The sequence below is a fragment of the Schistocerca gregaria genome, unplaced genomic scaffold (assembly GCF_023897955.1).
Source record: "Schistocerca gregaria isolate iqSchGreg1 unplaced genomic scaffold, iqSchGreg1.2 ptg000077l, whole genome shotgun sequence".
Lineage (NCBI taxonomy): Eukaryota > Metazoa > Arthropoda > Insecta > Orthoptera > Acrididae > Schistocerca > Schistocerca gregaria.
The window spans coordinates 15,466,609-15,494,001 of NW_026061710.1; the positions used below are offsets into that span (position 1 = coordinate 15,466,609).

The 27,393-nt window shown below is 26.9% G+C and overlaps 4 long non-coding RNA genes across 4 annotated transcripts in view; 2 read left to right on the top strand and 2 right to left on the bottom strand.

Annotated features, from left to right (window-relative positions):
* The window catches only part of LOC126301639 (uncharacterized), a 32,077-nt gene extending 25,241 nt beyond the window's left edge, over positions 1-6,836 (bottom strand). The window contains exon 1 of the long non-coding RNA XR_007553068.1: positions 6,155-6,836. This is a non-coding gene — a long non-coding RNA (uncharacterized LOC126301639). The remainder of the gene's footprint in view (positions 1-6,154) is intronic.
* Positions 1-27,393, bottom strand: part of LOC126301634 (uncharacterized) — a 377,864-nt gene that overhangs the window by 328,561 nt on the left and 21,910 nt on the right. The gene's annotated exons all lie outside the window — the stretch shown is intronic.
* Positions 6,154-27,393, top strand: part of LOC126301641 (uncharacterized) — an 83,759-nt gene continuing 62,519 nt past the window's right edge. Inside the window, exon 1 of the long non-coding RNA XR_007553071.1 lies at positions 6,154-6,236. This is a non-coding gene — a long non-coding RNA (uncharacterized LOC126301641). The remainder of the gene's footprint in view (positions 6,237-27,393) is intronic.
* The window catches only part of LOC126301645 (uncharacterized), a 59,343-nt gene continuing 40,684 nt past the window's right edge, over positions 8,735-27,393 (top strand). The window contains exon 1 of the long non-coding RNA XR_007553077.1: positions 8,735-9,310. This is a non-coding gene — a long non-coding RNA (uncharacterized LOC126301645). The remainder of the gene's footprint in view (positions 9,311-27,393) is intronic.

The window sequence follows — 27,393 nt, forward strand, 5'->3', positions numbered from 1 at the left end:
CATATAAATAATAATGCCTTAAATAAAGCATGAGCCAATAAATGAAAAAATGCAAGCTTTGGATAACCTATAGCCAAAATTCTTATTATTAAACCAAGTTGTCTTAAAGTAGAAAGAGCAATAATCTTCTTTAAATCAAACTCAAAATTAGCGCCCAATCCAGCCATAAATATAGTTATACAACCAATTAAAAGTAAAAATCAACCACAATTATAAGTATCCAATATTGGTCTAAAACGAATTAATAAATAAACACCAGCAGTAACAAGAGTAGAAGAATGAACTAAAGCAGAAACAGGAGTAGGAGCTGCTATAGCAGCAGGAAGTCATGAAGAGAAAGGAATCTGAGCTCTCTTAGTTATAGCTGCTAAAACAATTAATATAGTAATGAGCTTTATTTCAAAAGAATTAGAAATAAAATCATAATAATAAATATAATTTCAACCACCAAAATTTAACATTCATGCAATAGAAATTAAAATAGCAACATCACCAATACGATTAGAAAGTGCAGTTAATATACCAGCACTATAAGATTTTACATTTTGATAATAAATAACTAAACAATAAGAAACTAAACCTAAACCATCTCAACCTAATAAAATTCTAATTAAATTAGGACTAATAATTAAAAAACCTATAGAAAGAATAAATATTAAAACAATAATAATAAAACGATTTATATTCTTTTCACCAGATATATAATCCTCTCTATAATAAATAACCAAAGAAGAAATATATATAACAAAAGATATTAAAATAAGAGATATTCAATCCAAAATTAAAGTTATAACAACTATAGAACGATTTAAATTGAAAAGCTCTCACTCAACAAAAACTCTATAATCAATTATTAAATAATAAATACCTAAAATAAAAATTATAGTTCTCGAAATAAACAAAGAAAAAAAAACTCAAAGACCAAATAGAATATAAATTCACGGCCTAAGATGAAAAACTTCATATCATTGATTCCACAAAACAATATTTTTAATTAAAATACTTAAGCAAACTAAACAAAGAAATATTCACCCTTTAAACAGAGAATATTTAAAGGCAATCAATGTAAAAGTAAAAGATGATATTCACGAAAATAACCAAGAGAACAAGTATAAACACCAGAATAATAATTCCCAAGCTGAGAATAAGAATATATATACAAAGTATAAACAGCTCTAAAAAAAGATAAAAAAATCAAAGCAAAGAATCTAAAAGAAGATCAAGATATAATTCTATTTAATAATCTAATTTCACCTACCAAATTTAAAGAAGGAGGAGCAGCCATATTTGATGATCTTAAAAGAAATCATCATAAAGCCATTCTTGGCATCAAATTAATTATACCCTTGTTAATTAATAATCTTCGTCTACATAAACGTTCATAAATAATATTAGATAAACAAAATAAACCAGAAGAACATAAACCATGACCAACCATTAGAGAAAGAGAACCTACACAACCTCATCAATTCATAGTCATCAATCCACCAATAACCATTCTTATATGAGCAACAGAAGAATATGCAATTAAAGACTTTAAATCAAACTGACGAAAACAAATAAATCTTACAATAACACCCCCAGATAAACCTAAAGACAATCAAAAATAATTAAACTTTAAACCCAAATAAGAAATAACCTTTATAACACGAAAAATACCATAACCACCTAACTTTAATAAAACACCAGCAAGAATTATTCTACCTGAAATCGGGGCCTCTACATGAGCCTTAGGAAGTCATAAATGAACCAAAAACATAGGTATCTTAACTAAAAAAGCCAAAATTATAAATACATAAAACATAAAATAATAAGAACCAAAATCAACCAATAAAGGAAAATATAAAGTATTAGAAAAATCATAAACCTTAAATAAAACTAATAATAAAGGTAATCTAGCAACCAAAGTATAAAAAATTAAATAAACACCAGCCTGCAAACGCTCAGGTTGATAACCCCAACCTAAAATTAAAAGTAAAGTAGGAACTAATCTAGCCTCAAAAAAAATATAAAAAGAAAGAAGACTTAATCTAGCAAATGAACAATAAAGCATAATCATTAAAATCAAAACCATAAAAACAAAAAAATTAGAATGATATGATCTTAAATAAACTGAACCTCTAGCAGTGATTATTAAAGAACAAATCCAAAAACTAAGTAAAATTAAACTAAAAGAAAAATAATCAATACCAAAATAATATCTAATTATATTCAAATCAGCATATGAATAAACACAAATTATAAAAACAAAACCCGACAGAAACATTAAAGAATGAACCAACCATCAACAATTATTTAATAAACAAAGAGGGATCAAAAAAATAGTTATAAATAAATACTTTAACATAAAGATAAACCAAAAGAATTAAAAAAATCATTACCATGAGAACGAATTATTGAAACTAAAATAGAAAGACCTAAAGCACCCTCACAAACAGAAAAAACTAAAAAAATAACAGGAAAAAAATAATCATAATCAAACTCAATAAGAAAAACAATAACTAACATAAATAAAGAAAGAACAATATATTCTAATCTCAAAAGAAACAATAATAAATGTTTACGTTTAGAAGAAGAAACATAAACACCAGCAAAGTAAATCAATAAAGAAGTAAAAATAGAGAATATAAACACTAGTTTTAATAGTTTAAAAAAAACGCCGGTCTTGTAAACCGGAAATAAGTCCAGCCCCCACTTTTAAAACTTCAGAGGTGGAAAAGCTTCCATCATCGGTCCCCAAAACCGGTATTTTAAATAAACTAACCCCTGAAATGATCAAAATAATAATTATATCATTATCAAATGTAATAAATATTAATTTTATTAAATTAAGACACCCAATATCAATAATGCTTTTTATTATCCTTCAAACCTTCCTAGTTGGATTAATAACAGGAACAATAATAGAAAGATATTGATTATCATATATTTTATTTTTAACATTTCTTGGTGGTATACTAGTATTATTTATTTACATTACAAGAATTGCATCAAACGAAATATTTCAGCCTAAATCAATCACTATAATTATTACATTAATAATGTGAGTATTTATCATATTAATATTAATTATTCTAGATATATCTATATTTATAGACTTTTTCAAAAACACCGAAACTATAAATATTGATAATTCAATCAATTATCAAGAAATAACAATATCTTTAGAAAAATTATATAATAGACCAACATTCATTATTACAATAATAATAATAATTTATTTATTTTTAGCACTACTAGCAGTTGTTAAAATCACCAATATTAATCAGGGACCTATTCGTAAAATAAGATAATTACTAATGAATAAACCCTTACGATTGAGACATCCTTTAATTAAAATTATTAATAACTCTTTAATTGACTTACCTGCCCCAACAAATATTTCATTTTGATGAAATTTTGGATCCCTATTAGGGTTATGTTTGGTAATTCAAATCGTAACTGGACTATTTTTAGCTATACATTATACATCAAATATTGAAATAGCATTCAGTAGTGTAGTACACATCTGCCGAGACGTAAATAATGGTTGAATTATCCGAACCTTACACGCAAATGGAGCATCTATATTTTTTATTTGTATTTACTTACATGTAGGACGGGGAATTTACTATGGATCTTATATATATATACATACCTGAATAATTGGTACAGTGATTTTATTTTTAGTTATAGCAACTGCATTTATAGGATATGTCTTACCCTAATGCCAAATATCTTTTTGAGGTGCAACAGTAATTACTAATTTATTATCAGCAATCCCATACTTAGGAACAGATTTAGTCCAATGAGTATGAGGAGGATTCGCTGTTGATAATGCAACATTAAATCGATTCTTCACATTCCATTTTGTATTACCATTTATTATTGCTGCTATAGCAGCAATTCATTTATTTTTTCTTCACCAAACAGGATCTAATAATCCTCTTGGACTAAATGGAGATATTGAAAAAATTCCATTCCATCCATACTTTACCCTTAAGGATTCTATTACATTTGTAATAATAACATCATTATTAATTATACTATGTTTAATTAATCCTTACCTATTAGGAGATCCAGATAACTTTGTACCTGCCAACCCATTAGTAACACCAGTTCACATTCAACCAGAATGATATTTCCTATTTGCATATGCAATTCTACGATCTATCCCTAATAAGTTAGGAGGTGTTATTGCATTATTTTTATCAATTAGAATCTTAATAATTTTACCATTTTATAATAAAACACCATTCCGAGGCATTCAATTTTACCCTATTAATCAAATTTTATTCTGAATTATAGTAGTTGTTGTATGCTTACTAACGTGAATTGGTAAACGACCTGTTGAAGAACCTTATATTATAACAGGTCAAATCTTAACAATTATTTACTTCACATATTTCTTAATTAATGTCCATGTCGCAAACGCATGAGATAAATTAATTAAGGAATAAAGTTAATTAGCTTAGGAAAAGCATATGTTTTGAAAACATAAAATTAGAAGTTTAACTCTTCTATTAACTTTTCTCAAAAAATTTCACTAAACAAATGAGATAAATAAAATCTTTAAACCAACAAAGAAAATAAAAAAATTCAAAGATAAAGGTAAGAAACTTTTTCAAGCTAAGTACATTAATTTATCATAACGGAACCGTGGTAATGTTCCACGAACCCAAATAAAACCAAAAGATATAATAGCAAGCTTAATAAAAAATATAAAAGAATAAAAATCACCGCCCAAAAAAATTAAAGCCAATAACATTCTTATGAAGACAATTCTAGTATATTCAGCTAAAAAAATTAAAGTAAAACCACCCGCACCATACTCAATATTAAATCCTGAAACTAACTCAGATTGCCCTTCAGCAAAATCAAAAGGAGTACGATTAGTTTCAGCTAAGCAAGAAGCAAAACAAGCTAAAGCTAAAGGAAAAGAAATAATAATAAATCAACAATAAAGCTGATAGTTTATAAAATCAAACATATTAAAACTACCAATTAAAATAATTAAAGACAATAAAATTAAAGCTAAACTAACTTCATAAGAAATTGTTTGAGCAACAGAACGAAGAGAACCTAATAATGAATAATTTGAATTAGAAGATCAACCAGCAATTATAACAGTATAAACACCTAATCTAGTACAACATAAAAAAAATAAAAATCCATAAGAAAAAGAACACATATAAGTTAAATAAGGAAAAATTACTCAAACGGCTAAAGAAATCATTAAATTAAAAACAGGGGAAAAATAATAAAGTAGGTAATTAGATATAATAGGAATTGGCTGCTCCTTACAAATTAACTTAATAGCGTCTCTAAATGGCTGAGGAATTCCAACAAAACCTACCTTATTTGGACCCTTTCGAATCTGAATATAACCTAAAACCCTACGCTCTAATAAAGTGAAAAAGGCAACGCTAATTAAAACACAAATAACTAATAAAAGAAAATTCAAAATAAATATAAATAAATCATAAAGTATCAATACTATTTGTAGAAAAAATCTACATAAATGAATTCTAAATTCAACACATTAATCTGTCAAAATAGTAAATAAATCAATATTAATCAATATAACAAAAAATATTTTAACCATATGGTCCTTTCGTACTAATATGGATTAACAATCTTAGGATAGAAACCGACCTGGCTCACGCCGGTCTGAACTCAGATCATGTAAGAATTTAAAGGTCGAACAGACCTAATCATTGGGCTCCTGCACCCAAAATTTTTCTTAATCCAACATCGAGGTCGCAATCTGCTTTGTCGATATGAGCTCTCAAAAACAATTACGCTGTTATCCCTAAGGTAACTTAATCTTATGATCATAAATTATGGATCAAAATAACAAACATAAATAAATGATATAATAATGAAGAGTTTATCTATTCTTCATGTCACCCCAACAAAACATCATCATTAAATATAGAAAGACAAACAAAAAACTATATAAAAGTAAAATGTCAAGCTCTATAGGGTCTTCTCGTCCTAAAGAAGAATTTAAGCCTTTTGACTCAAAAGTAAAATTCAAAAATTTATTAAGAGACAGTTGATTTCTCGTCAAGCCATTCATTCCAGCCACTAATTAAGAGACTAATGATTATGCTACCTTTGCACGGTCAAAATACCGCGGCTCTTTAAAAATACGCTCAGTGAGCAGCCAGACCTCAAAATATAAACAAGAGGACATGTTTTTGATAAACAGGCGGAAATCAATTTTGCCTAGTTCCTTATAATAAGTTCACAAGGTAAAAATTTAATACAAATATATATACTAATTCTATCATTATTACAAAAATTTTAAAATTAAATTAATAATCTTAATAAAAAACCTAAAATATTTATAAAATCAAAATAAAAGATAATGAACTAAAACGTAATCTTAAAGATAGCTGGTTTAAAGCTTACTATTATATTTCTATAAAATAAATTATAGGTTATTAACTTCAAAGCTTATCCCTTAAAGAATAAATAAGTTAATATTTTTACTTAAAAAATAAAATAAAAACAAATAACTTTAAAAAATTAAATTTTTTCTTAAGAAACTAGATATCTTGGGAAACGATTAACATCTCATTTCTATAAATAATTTATTAATAATTATGATACATTAACTATAAATTATTTATAAATCAACCCAAATCGAGACAAGTAAAATAAATACTAAAATTTTGATAAACCCTGATACAAAACGTACAATAAATAAAATCTACTTAAAAAAATTTAAAATAATATTTCATAAAACACTTACATTACCAATAAACTATAATTTAAAAAATCAATTCTATAAAATATACTAAGACAAAAATACAATAAAATTATTTATATTAAATAATTAAATAAACAAAAAATAAATATAATAAAATAAATAATCTAGATATCCTGATTTGCACAGAAAAATTTTCAGTGTAAATGAAACACTTTACTAATAAGTTATATCTTGAAACTCTTCCTAGATACACTTTCCAGTACACCTACTACGTTACGACTTATCTAATCTAAATTGAAGCTACTTTAAAATAAAATAGAATAATCAATAATGAGAGCGACGGGCGATGTGTACACATCTCAGAGCCAATATCAGTTAAATTAAATAAATTAACTTACTATCAAATCCATCTTCATTAACAGTATTTCACAATCAAATCCGTTATAAACAAAAATCTATTGTAACCCACCTCCTCTTAACTATAAGCTGCACCTTGACCTGAAATATTTTATAATTATAAATCTTGAGAATTATAACTCTAAAAAGATTCTCTGATAACGGAGATATACAAACAAATAAATTAAGTAGAGTAAATCGTGTATTATCAATCATGGGGTAGGTTCCTCTGAATGGAATGAGATACCGCCAAATTCTTTGGGTTTAAAGACCTTAACTAATAGTACCCTGGTAAATATAATTAACATTTAAAATAATAGAGTATCTAATCCTAGTTTATTATTTAAATTTCACAGATTCATAAAAAGGGCCACAAATAAATTTTAACATTTCACCTTACAAATTTATATTTCAACCCTAATAATATAAACAACTGTTTTAACCAATAATATTCACTTGTATCAATCGTATAACCGCGGCTGCTGGCACGAATTATGCCGATACTAAATCAATTGCTAAATCCAAAATCACTTGATAATTAAATCAAATTACTGCAAAAAGAACATTTAGTCTAACAAAACTTACATATAATACAAAGAAAAAGTGAATAAACAAGCAAGAATAAAACTTTTAAAAATAAAAAATAAGAAAATTTTAAATCTATTAATTCAGGAAAAAATAAAAGATTCAAATATTTAAAGAAAAAAAAAGAAAAAAACCACAAACATTAACAAAAAAAAAAGAAACGCCCCTATGTATGACCACAACAACTTCTCTATTATATATAATTAAAGATTAATATGGAACATGTATAGCAATAAATGTATTATATTCTTTCTTATTTAATCTTCCTTTTCACTAATAAATAAAGAAAGATTAAATAATATAATAAATATATTTTATACAATTATGTAATTTAATATAATATGTTATTAATATGAATTCTTTTTTTTATATTAAGTTAACTTTCATATATATTAGTTAAATAATCTAATTATAGATAATTTACATAATTATATTATTATAATTAATATAATTATTTATATTAATTAGAATATTTTATATTTAAATTAATAATTTTATTTATTATATCCAATTATAATAATATTAAATATTAAATTACATATTATTATATATATTGTATTATAATAACCTATTTTAAGCTAAAAACATAAGTAGCTATAATCATAGGTACACACGCGAGACAGATTAAAATAATCAATTGATAATGGTAAGATGAACTTATAATACTTTAATTTCAATTAAATGTAATATTATTATAATTATAATTATTATATATATATATATATATATATATAAATATATATATATATATATATATATATATATATATATATATATATATATATATATAAAATGAGCAGGATAAATTAATCCTAATTAAACAAAATAATACATAAAAGAATTTCAAAAAGAAACTTTCGATTTATATATTAAATAAATGAAGTGCCTGATTAAAGGGTTACCTTGATAGGGTAAATAAAGTAAATAAAATTACCTTCATTAAAATTACATAAGATAGAATTAAACTACCTCCTTTAGTATCAAAAACTAACGTGCATCATACACCTTAATGTAAAAAGGTAAGCTAAACAAGCTAATGGGTTCATACCCCATTTATAGAGGTATCAATCCTCTCCTTTTTAATGACCAAAAACTCTACAAAACTTCTCTTCCTATCAACATTAATGATAGGAACGATCCTGTCCATTTCATCAAATTCCTGATTTGGGGTTTGAATAGGACTTGAGATCAACTTACTTTCATTTATTCCGCTCCTAACAAGAAATAAAAATATAATAATAAATGAATCATCAATTAAATATTGTATTGTCCAAGCAATAGCATCGACAATATTATTATTTTCAATTTTGCTGGTTCAAATAAAATATCCCATGGGATGGGAAACAGAATTTATCCCATCAATAATAATTAGATCTAGACTATTATTAAAGATTGGAGCTGCACCTTTCCATTTCCGATTTCCAGAAGTTATAGGAGCATCAAGATGAAATAGTTGTTTAACATTAATAACATGACAAAAAATCGCCCCAATAATGGTCTTATCTTATTGTATTCAATTAAGAACTTTTATTTGAACAATTATTATCTTAAGAATTATTATTGGGGCAATAGGAGGTTTAAATCAAACATCCTTACGACAACTTTTAGCATATTCATCAATCAGACATCTAGGTTGAGTAATTAGATCATTAACAGTCAGAGAAAACATCTGAGAACTATACTTCATTATTTACTCACTATTAAGATTAATTATAGTTTTATTATTTAAGCAAATAAATTTATTTTTCATAAATCAAATTTAATCAGCCAGAAATATAAAAACCGAAATTAAATTCATAATATTCTTATCTTTATTATCTTTAGGTGGACTACCACCATTCCTTGGATTCTTACCAAAATGAATTGTAATACAATCATTAATAGAAAACAATATAACAACTATTATAACTATTATAGTTGTACTAACTACAATTACACTCTACTACTATATACGTATTAGATTCTCAGCTCTAATTATATCATACACAGAAAATTCGTGATCTATAAAGATAAAGTCCCAAAAATCAAGAATCATTCTTCCTACAACAGTAATAATTTCAACAATAGGATTGATTTCAACATCAACCTTAATTTCATTATACTAAGGACTTATGTTAATCAAACTAATAACCTTCAAAGTTATAATTAAAAGAATTATCTTTTAGGCCTTAGCAAAATTTTACACCCCTAGAATTGCAGTCTAGAATCATAATTGAATATAAGACCTAAATATGATAAGAGAGAAAACATCTCATAAGTAGATTTACAGTCTACCACCTAAAATTCAGCCATCTTACCGCAAAAATGATTATTCTCAACAAACCATAAGGACATTGGTACTTTACACTTCATATTTGGAGCATGAGCAGGAATAGTAGGAACATCAATAAGAATACTTATTCGTGCTGAACTTGGCCAACCCGGATCTCTAATTGGGGATGACCAGATTTATAATGTTATTATTACAGCTCACGCATTCGTAATAATTTTCTTTATAGTAATACCTATTATAATTGGTGGATTTGGTAATTGACTTGTTCCACTAATAATTGGTGCACCAGATATAGCATTTCCACGAATAAATAATATAAGTTTTTGATTACTACCACCTTCACTAACCCTTCTTCTTACATCTTCTATAGTAGATAATGGTGCTGGTACAGGATGAACAGTTTACCCTCCTCTAGCAGGAGCTATTGCACACGGGGGTGCATCTGTAGATCTAGCTATTTTTTCACTGCACTTAGCAGGTGTATCATCTATTCTTGGTGCAGTGAATTTCATTACAACAGCAATTAATATACGATCAGAAAGTATAACTTTAGATCAAACACCTTTATTTGTATGATCTGTAGCTATTACAGCATTACTTCTCCTTCTTTCACTTCCAGTTTTAGCAGGAGCTATTACTATATTATTAACAGATCGACATTTAAATACATCATTCTTTGACCCTGCAGGAGGGGGTGACCCAATTCTATATCAACATCTATTTTGATTCTTTGGACACCCAGAAGTTTATATTTTAATTCTACCGGGGTTCGGAATTATTTCACATATTGTATGTCAAGAAAGAGGAAAAATTGAATCATTTGGAACATTAGGTATAATTTATGCTATACTATCAATTGGACTAATAGGATTTATTGTATGAGCACATCATATATTTACAGTAGGAATGGATGTTGACACACGAGCATATTTTACATCAGCAACAATAATTATTGCTGTACCTACAGGAATTAAGGTATTTAGATGATTAGCTACATTATATGGAACTAAATTCAAGTTCAATCCACCATTATTATGAGCTCTAGGATTTATTTTCCTATTTACAATTGGTGGATTAACAGGATTAGTATTAGCAAATTCATCACTTGATATTGTATTACATGATACATATTATGTAGTAGCCCACTTTCATTATGTATTATCTATAGGAGCAGTATTTGCAATTATAGGAGGTGTCATTCAATGATATCCACTATTTACAGGATTAACTATAAATAATACATGATTAAAAATCCAATTTACAATTATATTCATTGGAGTAAATTTAACATTCTTTCCTCAACACTTCCTAGGATTAGCAGGAATACCTCGACGATACTCTGACTACCCAGACGCATATACATCATGAAACGTAGTATCAAGAATTGGGTCTACAATTTCTATTGTAGGAATCATTATATTCATTGTAATTATATGAGAAAGAATGATTACAAACCGAGCAATTATATTTAGAGCTAACATAAGAAGATCAACAGAATGACTACAAAATAACCCTCCTGCAGAACATAGTTACTCAGAATTACCATTAATCTCTAGATTCTAATATGGCAGATTAGTGCAGTAGATTTAAGCTCTACAAATAAAGGTTTGACCTTTTATTAGAAAATATTTATTAATGGCAACATGATCAAATTTATCTCTTCAAGATGGAGCTTCACCATTAATGGAGCAATTATCATTCTTTCATGATCATACTATGGTCGTATTATTATTAATTACAGTAATTGTAGGTTATGCCCTAAGTTGTATATTATTTATTGCCTATACTAACCGTAATATACTTCATGGACATTTAATTGAAACAATCTGAACAGCTTTACCAGCAATTACATTAATTTTTATTGCCCTTCCATCATTACGACTATTATATTTACTTGATGATTCAGTAGATGCAATAATTACAATTAAAACCATTGGACGACAATGATATTGAAGATATGAATATTCAGACTTCATAGACGTAGAATTTGACACTTATATAACACCAGAACAAGACCTAGAAAATGATGGATTCCGACTACTAGATGTAGATAACCGAACAATCCTACCAATAAATACAGAAGTACGAGTATTAACAAGAGCATCAGATGTTCTACACTCATGAGCAGTTCCTGCATTAGGGGTTAAAATTGATGCAACGCCAGGTCGGTTAAATCAAGGAACATTCACAATAAATCGACCTGGATTATTCTTTGGACAATGCTCAGAAATCTGTGGAGCAAACCACAGATTTATACCAATTGTAATTGAAAGAACTTCAGTAAATTTATTTATTAAGTGATTATCTAAGATAATTTAAGGAGTTAGTTAAAATAAATAACATTAGAGTGTCAATCTAAAGTAACTAAAAAAAATTAGTACACCTTGAAATTCATCAGATGACTGAAAGTAAGTAATGGTCTCTTAAACCAAATAATAGTAAATTAACGACTACTTCTGATGGGGAAATTATATCCAAATCCCTCAAATATCCCCTCTTATATGATTCTCACTATTCATTATATTTTCAGCTACATTAATCTTGTTTAATCAAATAAACTTCTTCTCATTTAAACCTAACCTTATTAAAAGAGCAGAAAAAGGAACAATTGAAATAAAAAACTTAAATTGAAAATGATAACAAATCTATTCTCAACATTTGACCCATCAACTAACATCTTTAATTTATCATTAAATTGAACTAGAACATTTCTAGGACTATTATTAATCCCATCACTATTTTGACTTACACCATCACGAATTAACATTATCTGAAATAAACTAAATTTAACCTTACATAATGAATTTAAAACACTTCTTGGACCAAAATCATTTAATGGAACAACATTCATTTTCATCTCAATTTTTATTATAATATTATTTAACAATTTCATAGGATTATTCCCTTATATTTTTACTAGAAAAAGACATTTAGAATTAACATTTGCAATTGCCCTACCTATATGGCTAAGATTTATATTATTTGGATGAATTAACCATACTAATCATATATTTACACACCTTGTACTACAAGGTACACCGCCTGCATTAATATCATTTATAGTACTAATTGAAACAATTAGTAATGTTATTCGACCAGGTACATTAGCAGTACGGTTGGCAGCAAATATAATTGCAGGACACTTATTATTAACCTTATTAGGAAACACAGGACCATCTATAGCAATAAACTTAATCTCATTACTAATTATTGGACAAATACTTCTATTAATTCTAGAATCAGCAGTAGCAATAATTCAAGCCTATGTTTTCTCAATTCTAAGAACTCTATATTCTAGAGAAGTATATTAAACCTATGTTAACAACTCACTCAAACCACCCATTCCACTTAGTAGACTATAGACCTTGACCATTAACAGGAGCAATTGGAGCAATAGTCCTAGTATCAGGACTAGCAAAATGATTCCACCTATTTAATATTAACTTATTCATAATTGGATTTGGAATTACCCTACTAACTATAATTCAATGATGACGAGATGTAGTACGAGAAGGAACATATCAAGGATTACATACAGGATTTGTATCAATTGGATTACGATGAGGAATAATTTTATTTATTGCATCAGAGGTATTATTTTTCGTTTCTTTTTTTTGAGCATTCTTTAGAAGAAGATTAGCACCAACAATTGAACTAGGAATACTATGACCTCCAATAGGAATTCAACCCTTTAACCCTATACAAATTCCATTACTTAATACAGCTATTCTTTTAGCATCAGGAGTAACAGTAACATGAGCACATCATAGTTTAATGGAATCTAATCATACTCAAGCACTACAAGGATTATTCTTCACAGTGTTATTAGGACTATACTTTACAATACTTCAAGCATATGAATATTGAGAAGCACCTTTTACCATTGCAGATGCAGTTTATGGATCAACATTCTTTGTTGCAACAGGATTCCATGGTTTACACGTAATTATTGGAACAATCTTTTTATCAACATGACTACTTCGACACTCAATAAATCAATTTTCACCAAGACATCAATTTGGATTTGAAGCAGCAGCATGATACTAACACTTCGTAGACGTAGTATGATTATTCTTATATATCTCTATTTATTGATGAGGTAGATAATTGTTTTTCTAGTATAAATAGTACATTTGACTTCCAATCAGAAAGCTTGATATAAATCAAGAAAAACAATTCTAATTCAATCAACAAGAGTTTTCATTAGATTTATTATTCCAATAATTGTTATAATCCTGGCAACAACACTATCAAAAAAATTAATTAATGATCGAGAAAAAAGATCACCATTTGAATGTGGGTTTGATCCAAAAAGATCAGCACGAATACCATTCTCAATACGATTCTTCCTAATCGCAGTAATCTTTTTAATTTTTGATGTAGAAATTGCACTAATTCTACCAATTGTAATTATTTTTAAAACTTCAGACATTATAATCTGAACAGTATCAACAATATTTTTTATTCTAGTTCTATTAGGAGGACTATACCATGAATGAAACCAAGGAGCATTACAATGAGCAGAATAAAGGGTTGTAGTTAAATATAACATTTGGGTTGCATTCAAAAAGTATTGATATTATCAATCAACCTTAAATAGAATAAGAAGCGAAATATTGCAGTCAGTTTCGACCTGGAAGATTGGTATGTACTACCCTTATTCTTATTAATTGAAGCCAAAAAGAGGCGTATTACTGTTAATAATATAATTCAACTATAATAGTTCCAATTACGGAAATGTAAAGCCAATATGAAAGCTGCTAACTTTTTATATTAGCGGTTAAACTCCGTTAACATTTCTAAAATTTATATAGTTTAAATAAAACATTACATTTTCACTGTAAAAATAATATATCTATATTTATAAATACTTAAAAGTAAAAATACTTCCTTAACATCTTCAGTGTCACGCTCTAATTATAAGCTATTTAAGTAAACGAAAAACAATATTACCAAAATAAATATTCAAAAAATAAAAGTTAAAAGATAAATCTTGAAATTAGAATCATATCAACCTTGAATATAACCAATTAAATAAATAAATAATCTATATAAACCTTGACCACCAAGTAATTCACCTCAACCATAATCAAATGACTTAGATGAATAATAACCTATTTTTAAAGGAATATATCTAATAAACTTAGTTGAAAGAAAAGGTATAAATCATATAGAACCAGCAAATCTAACAAAAGAAAGTATACTTAAAGAAAATAAATTATGAGAAAAATCAAAATTAGAAATAAGATAACCTAAATAAGCACCTAAAATAACAACTGTAATAGTTAAAAACTTTAAATAATAAGGTAAAGCAATCACATGAGGAATAGGAAAAATTAATCAAGATAAAAGACTACCACCAAAAACAGCAACAAACAATAGACCAATTATTCCAAATGAAATATAATAACCCTTATCATCAAAAGAAAATCTAGAATAAAAATTATTATCACCAGATATTGAAGAATAAAACAAACGAAAAGAATAAGAAGCAGTTAAACCAGTAGAAAAAAAATAAAGAAAAAAAATTAAACAATTAATTCATCTTAAACAAACCATCTCAAGAATTAAATCCTTTGAATAAAATCCCGCTAAAAAAGGTATTCCACACAAAGATAAACTAGAAACATTAAAACAAACTGAAGTTAAAGGTATGAAATTAACAATTGATCCTATAAAACGAATATCCTGAGAATCCTTCAAATTATGAATTATTGAACCTGCACATATAAATAATAATGCCTTAAATAAAGCATGAGCCAATAAAAGAAAAAATGCAAGCTTTGGATAACCTATAGCCAAAATTCTTATTATTAAACCAAGTTGTCTTAAAGTAGAAAGAGCAATAATCTTCTTTAAATCAAACTCAAAATTAGCGCCCAATCCAGCCATAAATATAGTTATACAACCAATTAAAAGTAAAAATCAACCACAATTATAAGTATCCAATATTGGTCTAAAACGAATTAATAAATAAACACCAGCAGTAACAAGAGTAGAAGAATGAACTAAAGCAGAAACAGGAGTAGGAGCTGCTATAGCAGCAGGAAGTCATGAAGAGAAAGGAATCTGAGCTCTCTTAGTTATAGCTGCTAAAACAATTAATATAGTAATGAGCTTTATTTCAAAAGAATTAGAAATAAAATCATAATAATAAATATAATTTCAACCACCAGAATTTAACATTCATGCAATAGAAATTAAAATAGCAACATCACCAATACGATTAGAAAGTGCAGTTAATATACCAGCACTATAAGATTTTACATTTTGATAATAAATAACTAAACAATAAGAAACTAAACCTAAACCATCTCAACCTAATAAAATTCTAATTAAATTAGGACTAATAATTAAAAAACCTATAGAAAGAATAAATATTAAAACAATAATAATAAAACGATTTATATTCTTTTCACCAGATATATAATCCTCTCTATAATAAATAACCAAAGAAGAAATATATATAACAAAAAATATAAAAATAAGAGATATTCAATCCAAAATTAAAGTTATAACAACTATAGAATCATTTAAATTGAAAAGCTCTCACTCAACAAAAACTCTATAATCAATTATTAAATAATAAATACCTAAAATAAAAATTATAGTTCTCGAAATAAACAAAGAAAAAAAACTCAAAGAACAAATAGAAAATAAATTCACGGCCTAAGATGAAAAACTTCATATCATTGATTCCACAAAACAATATTTTTAATTAAAATACTTAAGCAAACTAAACAAAGAAATATTCACCCTTTAAACAGAGAATATTTAAAGGCAATCAATGTAAAAGTAAAAGATGATATTCACGAAAATAACCAAGAGAACAAGTATAAACACCAGAATAATAATTCCCATGCTGAGAATAAGAATATATATACAAAGTATAAACAGCTCTAAAAATAGATAAAAAAATCAAAGCAAAGAATCTAAAAGAAGATCAAGATATAATTCTATTTAATAATCTAATTTCACCTACCAAATTTAAAGAAGGAGGAGCAGCCATATTTGATGATCTTAAAAGAAATCATCATAAAGCCATTCTTGGCATCAAATTAATTATACCCTTGTTAATTAATAATCTTCGTCTACCTAAACGTTCATAAATAATATTTGATAAACAAAATAAACCAGAAGAACATAAACCATGACCAACCATTAGAGAAAGAGAACCTACACAACCTCATCAATTCATAGTCATCAATCCACCAATAACCATTCTTATATGAGCAACAGAAGAATATGCAATTAAAGACTTTAAATCAACCTGACGAAAACAAATAAATCTTACAATAACACCCCCAGATAAACCTAAAGACAATCAAAAATAATTAAACTTTAAACCCAAATAAGAAATAACCTTTATAACACGAAAAATACCATAACCACCTAACTTTAATAAAACACCAGCAAGAATTATTCTACCTGAAATAGGGGCCTCTACATGAGCCTTAGGAAGTCATAAATGAACCAAAAACATAGGTATCTTAACTAAAAAAGCCAAAATTATAAATACATAAAACATAAAATAATAAGAAACAAAATCAACCAATAAAGGAAAATATAAAGTATTAGAAAAATCATAAACCTTAAATAAAACTAATAATAAAGATAATCTAGCAACCAAAGTATAAAAAATTAAATAAACACCAGCCTGCAAACGCTCAGGTTGATAACCCCAACCCAAAATTAAAAGTAAAGTAGGAACTAATCTAGCCTCAAAAAAAATATAAAAAGAAAGAAGACTTAATCTAGCAAATGAACAATAAAGCATAATTATTAAAATCAAAACCATAAAAACAAAAAAATTAGAATGATATGAAATTAAATAAACTGAACCTCTAGCAGTGATTATTAAAGAACAAATCCAGAAACTAAGTAAAATTAAACTAAAAGAAAAATAATCAATACCAAAATAATATCTAATTATATTCAAATATAAATTGGTGATTTTAACAACTGCTAGTAGTGCTAAAAATAAATAAATTATTATTATTATTGTAATAATGAATGTTGGTCTATTATATAATTTTTCTAAAGATATTGTTATTTCTTGATAATTGATTGAATTATCAATATTTATAGTTTCGGTGTTTTTGAAAAAGTCTATAAATATATATATATCTAGAATAATTAATATTAATATGATAAATACTCAAATTATTAATGTAATAATTATAGTGATTGATTTAGGCTGAAATATTTCGTTTGATGCAATTCTTGTAATGTAAATAAATAATACTAGTATACCACCAAGAAATGTTAAAATAAAATATATGATAATCAATATCTTTCTATTATTGTTCCTGTTATTAATCCAACTAGGAAGGTTTGAAGGATAATAAAAAGCATTATTGATATTGGGTGTCTTAATTTAATAAAATTAATATTTATTACATTTGATAATGATATAATTATTATTTTGATCATTTCAGGGGTTAGTTTATTTAAAATACCGGTTTTGGGGACCGATGATGGAAGCTTTTCCACCTCTGAAGTTTTAAAAGTGGGTGCTGGACTTATTTCCGGTTTACAAGACCGGCGTTTTTTTAAACTATTAAAACTAATGTTTATATTCTCTATTTTTACTTCTTTATTGATTTATTTTGCTGGTGTTTATGTTTTTTCTTCTAAACGTAAACATTTATTAATGGTTCTTTTGAGATTAGAATATATTGTTCTTTCTTTATTTATGTTAGTTATTGTTTTTCTTATTGAGTTTGATTATGATTATTTTTTTCCTGTTATTTTTTTAGTTTTTTCTGTTTGTGAGGGTGCTTTAGGTCTTTCTATTTTAGTTTCAATAATTCGTTCTCATGGTAATGATTTTTTTAATTCTTTTGGTTTATCTTTATGTTAAAGTATTTATTTATAACTATTTTTTGATCCCTCTTTGTTTATTAAATAATTGTTGATGGTTGGTTCATTCTTTAATGTTTCTGTCGGGTTTTGTTTTTATAATTTGTGTTTATTCATATGCTGATTTGAATATAATTAGATATTATTTTGGTATTGATTATTTTTCTTTTAGTTTAATTTTACTTAGTTTTTGGATTTGTTCTTTAATAATCACTGCTAGAGGTTCAGTTTATTTAACTTCATATCATTCTAATTTTTTTGTTTTTATGGTTTTGATTTTAATAATTATGCTTTATTGTTCATTTGCTAGATTAAGTCTTCTTTCTTTTTATATTTTTTTTGAGGCTAGATTAGTTCCTACTTTACTTTTAATTTTGGGTTGGGGTTATCAACCTGAGCGTTTGCAGGCTGGTGTTTATTTAATTTTTTATACTTTGGTTGCTAGATTACCTTTATTATTAGTTTTATTTAAGGTTTATGATTTTTCTAATACTTTATATTTTCCTTTATTGGTTGATTTTGGTTCTTATTATTTTATGTTTTATGTATTTATAATTTTGGCTTTTTTAGTTAAGATACCTATGTTTTTGGTTCATTTATGACTTCCTAAGGCTCATGTAGAGGCCCCTATTTCAGGTAGAATAATTCTTGCTGGTGTTTTATTAAAGTTATGTGGTTATGGTACTTTTCGTGTTATAAAGGTTATTTCTTATTTGGGTTTAAAGTTTAATTATTTTTGATTGTCTTTAGGTTTATCTGGGGGTGTTATTGTAAGATTTATTTGTTTTCGTCAGGTTGATTTAAAGTCTTTAATTGCATATTATTCTGTTGCTCATATAAGAATGGTTATTGGTGGATTGATGACTATGAATTGATGAGGTTGTGTAGGTTCTCATTCTCTAATGGTTGGTCATGGTTTATGTTCTTCTGGTTTATTTTGTTTATCTAATATTATTTATGAACGTTTAGGTAGACGAAGATTATTAATTAACAAGGGTATAATTAATTTGATGCCAAGAATGGCTTTATGATGATTTCTTTTAAGATCATCAAATATGGCTGCTCCTCCTTCTTTAAATTTGGTAGGTGAAATTAGATTATTAAATAGAATTATATCTTGATCTTCTTTTAGATTCTTTGCTTTGATTTTTTTATCTTTTTTTAGAGCTGTTTATACTTTGTATATATATTCTTATTCTCAGCATGGGAATTATTATTCTGGTGTTTATACTTGTTCTCTTGGTTATTTTCGTGAATATCATCTTTTACTTTTACATTGATTGCCTTTAAATATTCTCTGTTTAAAGGGTGAATATTTCTTTGTTTAGTTTGCTTAAGTATTTTAATTAAAAATATTGTTTTGTGGAATCAATGATATGAAGTTTTTCATCTTAGGCCGTGAATTTATTTTCTATTTGTTCTTTGAGTTTTTTTTCTTTGTTTATTTCGAGAACTATAATTTTTATTTTAGGTATTTATTATTTAATAATTGATTATAGAGTTTTTGTTGAGAGAGAGCTTTTCAATTTAAATGGTTCTATAGTTGTTATAACTTTAATTTTGGATTGAATATCTCTTATTTTTATATCTTTTGTTATATATATTTCTTCTTTGGTTATTTATTATAGAGAGGATTTTATATCTGGTGAAAAGAATATAAATCGTTCTATTATTATTGTTTTAATATTTATTCTTTCTATAGGTTTTTTAATTATTAGTCCTAATTTAATTAGAATTTTATTAGGTTGAGATGGTTTAGGTTTAGTTTCTTATTGTTTAGTTATTTATTATCAAAATGTAAAATCTTATAGTGCTGGTATATTAACTGCACTTTCTAATCGTATTGGTGATGTTGCTATTTTAATTTCTATTGCATGAATGTTAAATTTTGGTGGTTGAAATTATATTTATTATTATGATTTTATTTCTAATTCTTTTGAAATAAAGCTTATTACTATATTAATTGTTTTAGCAGCTATAACTAAGAGAGCTCAGATTCCTTTCTCTTCATGACTTCCTGCTGCTATAGCAGCTCCTACTCCTGTTTCTGCTTTAGTTCATTCTTCTACTCTTGTTACTGCTGGTGTTTATTTATTAATTCGTTTTAGACCAATATTGGATACTTATAATTGTGGTTGATTTTTACTTTTAATTGGTTGTATAACTATATTTATGGCTGGATTGGGCGCTAATTTAGAGTTTGATTTGTAGAAGATTATTGCTCTTTCTACTTTAAGACAACTTGGTTTAATAATAAGAGTTTTGGCTATAGGTTATCCAAAGCTTGCATTTTTTCATTTATTGGCTCATGCTTTATTTAAGGCATTATTATTTATATGTGCAGGTTCAATAATTCATAATTTGAAGGATTCTCAGGATATTCGTTTTATAGGATCAATTGTTAATTTCATACCTTTAACTTCAGTTTGTTTTAATGTTTCTAGTTTATCTTTGTGTGGAATACCTTTTTTAGCGGGATTTTATTCAAAGGATTTAATTCTCGAGATGGTTTGTTTAAGATGAATTAATTGTTTAATTTTTTTTCTTTATTTTTTTTCTACTGGTTTAACTGCTTCTTATTCTTTTCGTTTGTTTTATTATTCAATATCTGGTGATAATAATTTTTATTCTAGATTTTCTTTTGATGATAAGGGTTATTATATTTCATTTGGAATAATTGGTCTATTGTTTGTTGCTGTTTTTGGTGGTAGTCTTTTATCTTGATTAATTTTTCCTATTCCTCATGTGATTGCTTTACCTTATTATTTAAAGTTTTTAACTATTACAGTTGTTATTTTAGGTGCTTATTTAGGTTATCTTATTTCTAATTTTGATTTTTCTCATAATTTATTTTCTTTAAGTATACTTTCTTTTGTTAGATTTGCTGGTTCTATATGATTTATACCTTTTCTTTCAACTAAGTTTATTAGATATATTCCTTTAAAAATAGGTTATTATTCATCTAAGTCATTTGATTATGGTTGAGGTGAATTACTTGGTGGTCAAGGTTTATATAGATTATTTATTTATTTAATTGGTTATATTCAAGGTTGATATGATTCTAATTTCAAGATTTATCTTTTAACTTTTATTTTTTGAATATTTATTTTGGTAATATTGTTTTTCGTTTACTTAAATAGCTTATAATTAGAGCGTGACACTGAAGATGTTAAGGAAGTATTTTTACTTTTAAGTATTAGATATATTATTTTTACAGTGAAAATGTAATGTTTTATTTAAACTATATAGATTTTAGAAATGTTAACGGAGTTTAACCGCTAATATAAAAAGTTAGCAGCTCTCATATTGGCTTTACATTTCCTTAATTGGAACTATTATAGTTCAATTATATTATTAACTGTAATACGCCTCTTTTTGGCTTCAATTAATAAGAATAAGGGTAGTACATACCAATCTTCCAGGTCGAAACTGACTGCAATATTTCGCTTCTTATTCTATTTAAGGTTGATTGATAATATCAATACTTTTTGAATGCAACCCAAATGTTATATTTAACTACAACCCTTTATTCTGCTCATTGTAATGCTCCTTGGTTTCATTCATGGTATAGTCCTCCTAATAGAACTAGAATAAAAAATATTGTTGATACTGTTCAGATTATAATGTCTGAAGTTTTAAAAATAATTACAATTGGTAGAATTAGTGCAATTTCTACATCAAAAATTAAAAAGATTACTGCGATTAGGAAGAATCGTATTGAGAATGGTATTCGTGCTGATCTTTTTGGATCAAACCCACATTGAAATGGTGATCTTTTTTCTCGATCATTAATTAATTTTTTTGATAGTGTTGTTGCCAGGATTATAACAATTATTGGAATAATAAATCTAATGAAAACTCTTGTTGATAGAATTAGAATTGTTTTTCTTGATTTATATCAAGCTTTCTGATTGGAAGTCAAATGTACTATTTATACTAGAAAAACAATTATCTACCTCATCAATAAATAGAGATATATAAGAATAATCATACTACGTCTACGAAGTGTCAGTATCATGCTGCTGCTTCAAATCCAAAGTGATGTCTTGGTGAAAATTGATTTATTGAGTGTCGAAGTAGACATGTTGATAAAAAGATTGTTCCAATAATTACGTGTAAACCATGGAATCCTGTTGCAACAAAGAATGTTGATCCATAAACTGCATCTGCAATGGTAAAAGGTGCTTCTCAATATTCATATGCTTGAAGTATTGTAAAGTATAGTCCTAATAACACTGTGAAGAATAATCCTTGTAGTGCTTGAGTATGATTAGATTCCATTAAACTATGATGTGCTCATGTTACTGTTACTCCTGATGCTAAAAGAATAGCTGTATTAAGTAATGGAATTTGTATAGGGTTAAAGGGTTGAATTCCTATTGGAGGTCATAGTATTCCTAGTTCAATTGTTGGTGCTAATCTTCTTCTAAAGAATGCTCAAAAAAAAGAAACGAAAAATAATACCTCTGATGCAATAAATAAAATTATTCCTCATCGTAATCCAATTGATACAAATCCTGTATGTAATCCTTGATATGTTCCTTCTCGTACTACATCTCGTCATCATTGAATTATAGTTAGTAGGGTAATTCCAAATCCAATTATGAATAAGTTAATATTAAATAGGTGGAATCATTTTGCTAGTCCTGATACTAGGACTATTGCTCCAATTGCTCCTGTTAATGGTCAAGGTCTATAGTCTACTAAGTGGAATGGGTGGTTTGAGTGAGTTGTTAACATAGGTTTAATATACTTCTCTAGAATATAGAGTTCTTAGAATTGAGAAAACATAGGCTTGAATTATTGCTACTGCTGATTCTAGAATTAATAGAAGTATTCGTCCAATAATTAGTAATGAGATTAAGTTTATTGCTATAGATGGTCCTGTGTTTCCTAATAAGGTTAATAATAAGTGTCCTGCAATTATATTTGCTGCCAACCGTACTGCTAATGTACCTGGTCGAATAACATTACTAATTGTTTCAATTAGTACTATAAATGATATTAATGCAGGCGGTGTACCTTGTGGTACAAGGTGTGTAAATATATGATTAGTATGGTTAATTCATCCAAATAATATATATCTTAGCCATATAGGTAGGGCAATTGCAAATGTTAATGCTAAATGTCTTGTTCTAGTAAAAATATAAGGGAATAATCCTATGAAATTGTTAAATAATATTATAATAAAAATTGAGATGAAAATGAATGTTGTTCCATTAAATGAGTTTGGTCCAAGAAGTGTTTTAAATTCATTATGTAAGGTTAAATTTAGTTTATTTCAGATAATGTTAATTCGTGATGGTGTAAGTCAAAATAGTGATGGGATTAATAATAGTCCTAGAAATGTTCTAGTTCAATTTAATGATAAATTAAAGATGTTAGTTGATGGGTCAAATGTTGAGAATAGATTTGTTATCATTTTCAATTTAAGTTTTTTATTTCCATTGTTCCTTTTTCTGCTCTTTTAATAAGGTTAGGTTTAAATGAGAAGAAGTTTATTTGATTAAACAAGATTAATGTAGCTGAAAATATAATGAATAGTGAGAATCATATAAGAGGGGATATTTGAGGGATTTGGATATAATTTCCCCATCAGAAGTAGTCGTTAATTTACTATGATTTGGTTTAAGAGACCATTACTTACTTTCAGTCATCTGATGAATTTCAAGGTGTACTAATTTTTTTTAGTTACTTTAGATTGACACTCTAATGTTATTTATTTTAACTAACTCCTTAAATTATCTTAGATAATCACTTAATAAATAAATTTACTGAAGTTCTTTCAATTACAATTGGTATAAATCTGTGGTTTGCTCCACAGATTTCTGAGCATTGTCCAAAGAATAATCCAGGTCGATTTATTGTGAATGTTCCTTGATTTAACCGACCTGGCGTTGCATCAATTTTAACCCCTAATGCAGGAACTGCTCATGAGTGTAGAACATCTGATGCTCTTGTTAATACTCGTACTTCTGTATTTATTGGTAGGATTGTTCGGTTATCTACATCTAGTAGTCGGAATCCATCATTTTCTAGGTCTTGTTCTGGTGTTATATAAGTGTCAAATTCTACGTCTATGAAGTCTGAATATTCATATCTTCAATATCATTGTCGTCCAATGGTTTTAATTGTAATTATTGCATCTACTGAATCATCAAGTAAATATAATAGTCGTAATGATGGAAGGGCAATAAAAATTAATGTAATTGCTGGTAAAGCTGTTCAGATTGTTTCAATTAAATGTCCATGAAGTATATTACGGTTAGTATAGGCAATAAATAATATATAACTTAGGGCATAACCTACAATTACTGTAATTAATAATAATACGACCATAGTATGATCATGAAAGAATGATAATTGCTCCATTAATGGTGAAGCTCCATCTTGAAGAGATAAATTTGATCATGTTGCCATTAATAAATATTTTCTAACAAAAGGTCAAACCTTTATTTGTAGAGCTTAAATCTACTGCACTAATCTGCCATATTAGAATCTAGAGATTAATGGTAATTCTGAGTAACTATGTTCTGCAGGAGGGTTATTTTGTAGTCATTCTGTTGATCTTCTTATGTTAGCTCTAAATATAATTGCTCGGTTTGTAATCATTCTTTCTCATATAATTACAATGAATATAATGATTCCTACAATAGAAATTGTAGACCCAATTCTTGATACTACGTTTCATGATGTATATGCGTCTGGGTAGTCAGAGTATCGTCGAGGTATTCCTGCTAATCCTAGGAAGTGTTGAGGAAAGAATGTTAAATTTACTCCAATGAATATAATTGTAAATCGGATTTTTAATCATGTATTATTTATAGTTAATCCTGTAAATAGTGGATATCATTGAATGACACCTCCTATAATTGCAAATACTGCTCCTATAGATAATACATAATGAAAGTGGGCTACTACATAATATGTATCATGTAATACAATATCAAGTGATGAATTTGCTAATACTAATCCTGTTAATCCACCAATTGTAAATAGGAAAATAAATCCTAGAGCTCATAATAATGGTGGATTGAACTTGAATTTAGTTCCATATAATGTAGCTAATCATCTAAATACCTTAATTCCTGTAGGTACAGCAATAATTATTGTTGCTGATGTAAAATATGCTCGTGTGTCAACATCCATTCCTACTGTAAATATATGATGTGCTCATACAATAAATCCTATTAGTCCAATTGATAGTATAGCATAAATTATACCTAATGTTCCAAATGATTCAATTTTTCCTCTTTCTTGACATACAATATGTGAAATAATTCCGAACCCCGGTAGAATTAAAATATAAACTTCTGGGTGTCCAAAGAATCAAAATAGATGTTGATATAGAATTGGGTCACCCCCTCCTGCAGGGTCAAAGAATGATGTATTTAAATTTCGATCTGTTAATAATATAGTAATAGCTCCTGCTAAAACTGGAAGTGAAAGATGGAGAAGTAATGCTGTAATAGCTACAGATCATACAAATAAAGGTGTTTGATCTAAAGTTATACTTTCTGATCGTATATTAATTGCTGTTGTAATGAAATTCACTGCACCAAGAATAGATGATACACCTGCTAAGTGCAGTGAAAAAATAGCTAGATCTACAGATGCACCCCCGTGTGCAATAGCTCCTGCTAGAGGAGGGTAAACTGTTCATCCCGTACCAGCACCATTATCTACTATAGAAGATGTAAGAAGAAGGGTTAGTGAAGGTGGTATTAATCAAAAACTTATATTATTTATTCGTGGAAATGCTATATCTGGTGCACCAATTATTAGTGGAACAAGTCAATTACCAAATCCACCAATTATAATAGGTATATAATAGGTATATAATTATAATTTGTATCAATTGGATTACGATTATTTATTAGTGAAAAGAAAGATTAAATAAGAAAGAATATAATACATTTATTGCTATACATGTTCCATATTAATCATTAATTATATATAATAGAGAAGTTGTTGTGGTCATACATAGGGGCGTTTCTTTTTTTTTTTGTTAATGTTTGTGGTTTTTTCTTTTTTTTCTTTAAATTTTTGAATCTTTTATTTTTTCCTGAATTAATAGATTTAAAATTTTCTTATTTTTTATTTTTAAAAGTTTTATTCTTGCTTGTTTATTCACTTTTTCTTTGTATTATATGTAGGTTTTGTTAGACTAAATGTTCTTTTTGCAGTAATTTGATTTAATTATCAAGTGATTTTGGATTTAGCAATTGATTTAGTATCGGCATAATTCGTGCCAGCAGCCGCGGTTATACGATTGATACAAGTGAATATTATTGGTTAAAACAGTTGTTTATATTATTAGGGTTGAAATATAAATTTGTAAGGTGAAATGTTAAAATTTATTTGTGGCCCTTTTTATGAATCTGTGAAATTTAAATAATAAACTAGGATTAGATACCCTATTATTTTAAATGTTAATTATATTTACCAGGGTACTATTAGTTAAGGTCTTTAAACCCAAAGAATTTGGCGGTATCTCATTCCATTCAGAGGAACCTACCCCATGATTGATAATACACGATTTACTCTACTTAATTTATTTGTTTGTATATCTCTGTTATCA